The 7,765-nt window shown below is 33.4% G+C and overlaps 1 pseudogene; it reads right to left on the bottom strand.

Moving 5' to 3' along the window:
• Positions 1–5,176: 5,176 nt before the first annotated feature.
• Positions 5,177–5,281, bottom strand: LOC119040542 (uncharacterized; annotated as a pseudogene).
• Positions 5,282–7,765: the final 2,484 nt, after the last annotated feature.

Here is a 7,765-nt window from a genome sequence, read left to right as displayed (position 1 = left end):
ATTTATGAAGTTTTAAAATTATTTTCATTATTAGTAATTAATCATTAATTTTTAATTCCACATCTATTTAAGTGTATGACAATATGTACCCCTCCTCCAACTAAACTGAAGATTTTACCTGCAAAAATTAGGCCTTGGTTTTCCTATATTATGGATACTGAAGATTAAAATAGGGAATGGTTATAATTTTGACATTAATTAGATATAATACAAGTATATGTCTAAGAGCTCTGTGGATAAGAATCTAGGTATTCTCAAGCAGAATTAATTGTATTACTATGAAATTTTTTAATTATTTCAAAATAATATGTGAAAGTACAACTTAACAGTAAAATGTACTGGGAGATTACATACACAGTTAAAACTATGTCAGGAAGAAGGGCTTTAATGTGAAGTGAGTGATTATTATTGTTAGAAATGAAACTTATAATTTATAAAACTATCTCCATTCTTATTGATGCAAACATCTGAAGTTTCTATAATCTATTACTGTTATACAGATCTTGAAGCAAGAATTTGGTTACTGGCTTTGTTCGTTAGCATTTGTAAACAACAAAATGCTTGAATTATACCTTTTCAGCTTCACATAATTGTTCTTAGAATTATTTTATCAATCAAAAATAATAATTCAATAAAATATTGATATTAAATTATATTTTATAGAAATTGTAGAATCAGAATAACATTAACATACCTTGAACTAGTTGCATATTCATCCAGACATAATACAAATCACCTTCAAAAATTAGTATTTTAATATAAAGATATACAAATAAAGTGATTCATAATCTAAAGTAGTCTTTTAGATGTGAATGTCCAAAAGTGAGAACTAAAATATCTAATGGAATAACTGCTAAAAATTATATTTTTACCTTTTTGGTCAAGTTATCTGATCATTCAGCCTATGATTTGAGCATGCTCCATTAGCTAATCAGACTAGTTGAAATAAAAGACTAACAATGATCTTGACTAAAAACATTTAAAAAGTTTTAGTCTTCAAAAGGATACCAACTTAAAAATTTAGCCACGTTCATCCAGCTGAAAATAACTGAATGTTAATTGACCAAAACCTTTTGCCAAGCATATATTATTACAGTTTTTTAGAGTGTTAATAGTAGGTTTTAGGGTGCTATTAAGTGCCAAGCTCAACAATAAGCAGTCATCAACATTATGCCAACCTTTCATTCTGAATTATATAGGAATTACTGAATCCAATGTTAACTTGACCATCTAGTAATAGTGATCAAATTTTAAGAAGATGGTCTCTCCCATATTAAAATATAATAAATAAATGACAGTAGTGCTTTAATTTTTAGATAATTTTTAGATCCTTTATTTCATTCTCTTCAATTAATGGATTTGCGAAATAGGAAATATAATATATTTCTATCAAATTAACTAAAAAAGAAAGTAATTTATAAGAAAATCAATTTACTAAAATGGGTACTTATGTATGTAGAAATAAAAAACAGAGCCCAGTCTTACTGACATCCCATGTGTTTTTTCAATGAGCGACAACACCCAAAGGGGTGAATACATTCTCTCGAAGATCATTTTATGATAATTGTCATCTCAAGAAACTGTTCCACTGATAGGCCCAATGCCACCCATATTTCTATTTGTTAGATGGGGGTTTTCTAAATAATATTAGCTAGCATATCTTTCCATTCTTTTTTCTAAGATATCTGAACAGTGTAACCTTGAACTCTCTGTCTAGCATCCATTTATAGCTAGATCTTTCTGACCCTCTGGAATGGGGGCCACAGCAGCTCCTATATGTCCATCTAGAACCTAGGAAATCTGAGATTTCCATCAAATGGTTGTATTGGCTTAGATGACTACTGATAATATTGATTCAGAGATTCAGGAACAAATAGCCTCTGATTGCCTCCTTCCTTCATCAGTTAATGTGTGTATTTTTAAAATCCCATAATGGCAAAGGTTCAAAAAAAGGTAGTTTATATGCTTGAATAAAAAGGATGAAGAATAAGTTCATGGAACACAGTATTAGGAGAAATATCCAGGATGCAGAAGAGCAGTAAAGCATCAATCAGCTGACCCCTTCATTTCCTTTATTCTACTGAAACCTCACATTTTCTAAGTACATCTACCTCATTATTTGTCCAAAGATCTACTTTTCCATTCACTTATTGAATTGCACACAGCCAATCATAACTTTCCTAAGGCAATAATTCTTGGCTTATGATAATATTTGGTTTAGTGTTACCAGTTAAGCTACCTAGTTTTCATATCTCAGCTTTACTTACTTGAAGAAAATTTAATTAATACACCTTGTTTTGAATCAGTTGCTTCACTCCTGCTAATCCTTCAGCCATATCCAGACTTCTCTGACAACGTAGTATGAAGGGCTTCCTCTTCAGGGCTTAGGAAGGGTTAGTAACCTCTCATGGGAAAGTGGTTCTAAAACTGCCCAGGTATTTCTAGTATATATAGCAGCATTTAAAAATGGCAAGGACATTTTAAAGGGCTAGAATACAGTTGGAGAAAACAGTTAAGTTTCAGAGAAATAATTCTAAAAAAAATTTTTACTTGTAAATTGGTACTAGTTTTCTGAAAGAAAAAAATGCACTGTTAGTATTAAGATAATCATATGTTTATCCAGTAATTTAATTCTAATAATTTGTGTTAAGAAAAAAGGTGGAGTTGAGCAGAAAGATTTATATATGATTCTAATATTATAAACATTAAATGATATTATATCTGGAAATAATCTGACTTCAAGGAAAGAGTAATTGTTTAAAACATTACAACATTCAGAATACTATGCAGATAAAAACATTAATTTAAGAAATATTTAATCATAAATAAAGTGCTAAAACTAGGACTAATTTGTACATTTGCTAGAGTGAAATGAATAAATAAATGTAGTCCTCAAAAGAATGTCAGATACATAATGCACACTTAATAAATATGAGATTTTATCCCAATTGAGTTTGTGTACATAGTTAATACACAGAGGCACATACACAGATATCTATGTACAATTAGGGAAACTTTTTATACCTCAAAACTCACCAATCCTTCCAATTAGCTAATAGAACAAGATATTTAATTCTAATGCAGCTCTGTCTTGCCTAGTAATCCCAACCCTGTTGGGACTTTTTTTGCCCCAACCCTGTTGTAGCATTAAACAGCTTGGTAATACAAGGAAGACTAAATGTAATACCATGAATCCTGAGACACCTAATTCCAAAATTCATAATGAAGACAAGGGAATAAAAAGAAAGAAATGTAACTGGGGTATAGAGGTATAAATATTCCCAAATGTTTTTCACAGAGTATCACTAATGACAATGAAAAGGGGAAAATATTCCCAGCAAAGTTAAAGAATATAGACTAAATTTCCTATCACACATACAAATTTTTAAATTACTTCTATAGTTCTTAAAAATCCACAAAGATTTTTCTATGCTGATTCATAATATGTGTGTGAATGTTTTAGTATTTAAAATAGTGTGTTTATTTAAAAATATAAACACATCACTTTTGTTTAAAATTGACTCTGAAGAAAGATGAAGAGTGCTTTCTTTGCTTTTTACCTCACATGTGGGACACCATTATGTGTCCTCGATGGCACTAGTGCTTTCTCTTGAGAATTCCATTATTTCAGATTCTATAAAAGGCATTAAAACTATGTTTACTTAAGATTCTCTCAGTGCAATAAGAGTAGTATCTATTGACAGTAACGGGGGAAAGTGAATATCACAAAATTATATACTTATTGAAATTTAGTGCATGAAATAAATAGAAATCAATTCTAAAGCATTCGAAGGTAGAGAAAATAAGAATAAGCTAAAATTTATTAATGAAATTTTGACTTGAACACCTGAAACTAATAACGTTGTGTGTCAACTGTACTTTGATATGAATTTTTTTTAAGTTTATACTACAAGTAAGTAAGAGATGAAGCAAATTTGAGCTCGAGAAAATGACTGCAATATAAAAAATGCTGCAACAAACAAAAAAATTATACATATTTTTATTTTAGATATTTTAAAGTCAATTCAAAAGTGGATTCAAATTCTAAGATTTAGTATTAGGAGAAAGAGAGAGAGGGAGGGAGAGAGAGCAACATCATGCAGTCCTCACTTTACAAAGTAGTACAAGACCATTAAAAAAGATTACACATGAAGAAACCATGGAAAGTAAGCTTTATAATAAATGGAAAAGGTTGTAACTGTTCTATAACATCTAATTTGCTTAAGATGATCTTTTCCAAGTTGTTTGTATGGCAAGCAGCTTTGGAAGACAGGGCACCATCTACAACAGGAGGAGTACTATTTACCACACAATATAATAAAAATAAGTTCCCCCTCTGGAGCGGTGTGCTTACATGTTTGCTAGAAGGTCCCCATATAAGATCAGGTTTCCTATACTCAAAGCTCTTCTGTAACACACCCCACTGTGTGTCCAAGTATCGCCTGCCCCTCACCTTGTTGCCTTGTGGGAACTGAGGCTCAGGGAAGCCACAGAACAGTGTTAGTCTAGCTACTGCTGTAGCTAATAGGTCATATGTTGTCTTTTGTCACCTACTCAGGAGTCTCCTGTCTGTCTTCTGCCAAAATTTCTGAAATTGTAGCTAACTGACTCGTTAGCTTACAAGGTAAAAATCTCAGAACCTTTGCAGTTCTTAACAAAGCAATATGGAAAACACCCCAGTTTCTTGAATAAACCCAGACTAACTCAAATATGTAAATGAAACTACAGAAAGCAAACTTTAACAAACACATTGATATAATAAGATTTAAAAATCCTAAGTAAATATCAGCACAAAATTTAGATTAAGTCCATTCCTATTATAAAATAATATATTTAAGTTATGTGTATTCTGGGAATGTAAGGATGAGTCAAGAATAGCATTTATAGTTGGTGAAATAATGTTAATAGTCCCCCATAGTGTTTATAAATGCTGGTATCAATTTTTATTCAAAATTTTAAGATAAAATATGTAACACCTTTTTTGACACGTTCTAAGATGAATACCTGCACCATGCAGTTAGAATACATGTTCAGTGAATTAGTAAATGACTAACCAAGAGAAAATTTATAAAATTCCCATTGAAATCATAAGTAGGACAAGACACTAACTAGTACTTCTATTATTCAAAATTACTAAGATTTAGAAAGGAATTACTGAAAAAGAGCTTTATGTATTGAGGAGTAAAATTTTGCATTGTTTTAAGATATAATCATATAACTGTATTAAACTGATAAGAACAGATACTACACTTGATCTTAGCCAAAAGGCCAAGAAAGATGAACAGTGAAAGGACAGCAAACTCACAGTTATTAACAACCACACCTAAAACAAAAGCAAATTAAGAGGACAGCTAGATCAGGAGCAGAACCATAGAAATGAAGATCATGTGGAGGGTTAGCAACAGGGGAGTGGGAGAAGGAGGCCGGGGGGGGGGGTGGGGGGTTTTGGGTTGTGGTGGCGGTCCTATTAAGGGGGAAGAAGGTACAGAAAATAAGTAGAATAGACAGTAGATAGAAAATAGATGGGGGGAAGGCAAGAATAGTAGGGGAAATATAGAATCTAAAGAACTTGAGTCACATGGTCATGTACTAAAAGGGGGGAACAGTGGGGGAGGGGTGTGCAGGGTGATGGGGAATGAAGGGGTGGAAATAGAACAAATGTAATGACGTAATCAATAAAATAAAAATATATAAAAAATAAATAACTGTACAAGCAACAAATATTAATTGTGACTTTAATAAAATTCAAAATATCACTATATTTTGAACTAGAAATTAAAGAAATAGAAGAGCTTTTCTTTCTCCCTAAAAATAAGTTACAAATGAAGAGTAATCAGAATCCAGACTCATCCAGATACTAAAACTAATATAAAGCTAAAATAATCAGTTACCTTAGTATATACACTGTGGGGGTGGCTTCACACGAGTCCCCCCCAAGTGCCATGAATGAGGATGAATATGTCTGAGTCATGATGTGATCTGCCTGGGGAGGAGAAGTGAACTGTGGCCAGTTTCTCAGGGAAAAAGGCCAGCAGCGGCCAGTTTCTCGGAGGAGAAAAAGGCCCCAAGTCCCCTGCTCCATAGCCTTTTATTGGGTTGTAATACACAGGAATACAGGGCGGCAAGGATCAAACAGTAGATAACATTCCAAAGAAATCTGAGGGCTTACTATGAGTCAGAGTCTGTCAGGAACAGAGTTTTAGGGTTTCCTGCTCAAACCCTTAACATATGAATGAAAGCGCTCTTAGCAGAGCAGATTTCACAGGTTTATCAGGAAGTCTTTGTGGTGCCAGATTTTTCCCCAGGGCATGCTCTAGCAAAGCAAGGAGCTGCACCTCTCCCCAACAGGTATTCAGGCTTAAGGGGATTAGAGCTAGGAAGCACTTCTCCCAGAGAATGTGGGGACTTGGGCTATGTCAAAGCTGGGGGTGAGAGTCCATTGCTCTTTGTTGCAGCCCCCCCCAGTCCTTCCATGAAGGCCTCCCAAGTGATTGAGTCTGGTTTAGGTTGCCCCCGCTGTGAGGGGGGTCTTACCTGTCATTGACTTCCGACCAAGCTTTGGGGGCAGGGAAAGAAAACTGAGGCAGTGTTTGCTACTAGTGACAGGCTTTGTCTCCTGGGGCTGGTACTCCCAAAGGTTGTCCCTGGCCCTTAACCACAAGGGGTCAAGATACAATTCCTAAAACCAGGCAGAGAGATCTACAACAATACACTACTTTGCATTTGAATTGACAGTCAGTCTTAAACTGATTAGTTTCATAATATTACATTATTATATACACTAAGAATTTGTCAATGTTACATTATTTCTATATTCTTATTTTTAGTTGATAATATCAATAATAATTTATTTTAGGATATTTTAAATCACAAAATATATAAAAGAGGAAATAGAAATCAACCATGATTGTATTGTATAAAGAAACATTTGCTTATCTTTTTTATTCATTATCAATGCAATACTTTTGACTACAAAAAATGAGAACCTAGAGATAAGTCAAAAAACAAAATAAATTTAAAATCTCCTACATACACAACTCTTAGCGATAACAACTGTGAACACTTTCATAAACTTATTTCCACACATTTTTCTATGCCTATATATCAAATGGCAATATTCTGTTTAGCAATCTGAATTTTTCACTTAATTATACATTATGAACATCTCTCAATGCCAATGGACATTTATCTACAATACTACTTTTAATTGCATGAAAAGTGTTACATTTTACTAATGCACTGTAATTTAACACCTATTTACAGACATTAACGTATTTCCCTTCAGCATTTTAATGTAATACATAAGGCTTCAGTGACTTATTTTCATACACAGTAGATATATTGCCTGGAATTTATAATCCAGACTCTTGACTTCAAAATTTATTTCAAGGACTAATAATTATTTTGTTTTTGATCACTGTTTATACTACATTCAGCCAATCCTTAAACGGTCAGGGCCTTAAATGTGATGGGGCAGCTAGTGTCCCCTCATAGAGTTCAACTCGTCCTGTGAGAATAGGAGGACACACTCTCATCCAACCGCCAACTACATTCACCAGAGGAATGCCTGATCAACCAAATCTCAACTATGATGAACCCCTGGCTGCCACTGATTAAGGCCATGGCCTTATTTCATCTGCCTGTGGCCAAAAATGGAGGACGAGAAGATTAAGTGGCCCTGACATCTGGAGCTGGTCTGGTACTATCAAACAGGCCTTGGTTTTCTCTTGTTGAATATAAACCATTTTATACAACATCAACTTCA

The sequence above is a fragment of the Artibeus jamaicensis genome, unplaced genomic scaffold, assembly GCF_021234435.1.
Source record: "Artibeus jamaicensis isolate MK-2021 breed Jamaican fruit bat unplaced genomic scaffold, CSHL_Jam_final contig_415, whole genome shotgun sequence".
Taxonomy (NCBI): domain Eukaryota; kingdom Metazoa; phylum Chordata; class Mammalia; order Chiroptera; family Phyllostomidae; genus Artibeus; species Artibeus jamaicensis.
This window is presented reverse-complemented; position numbering and strand designations above follow the sequence as displayed.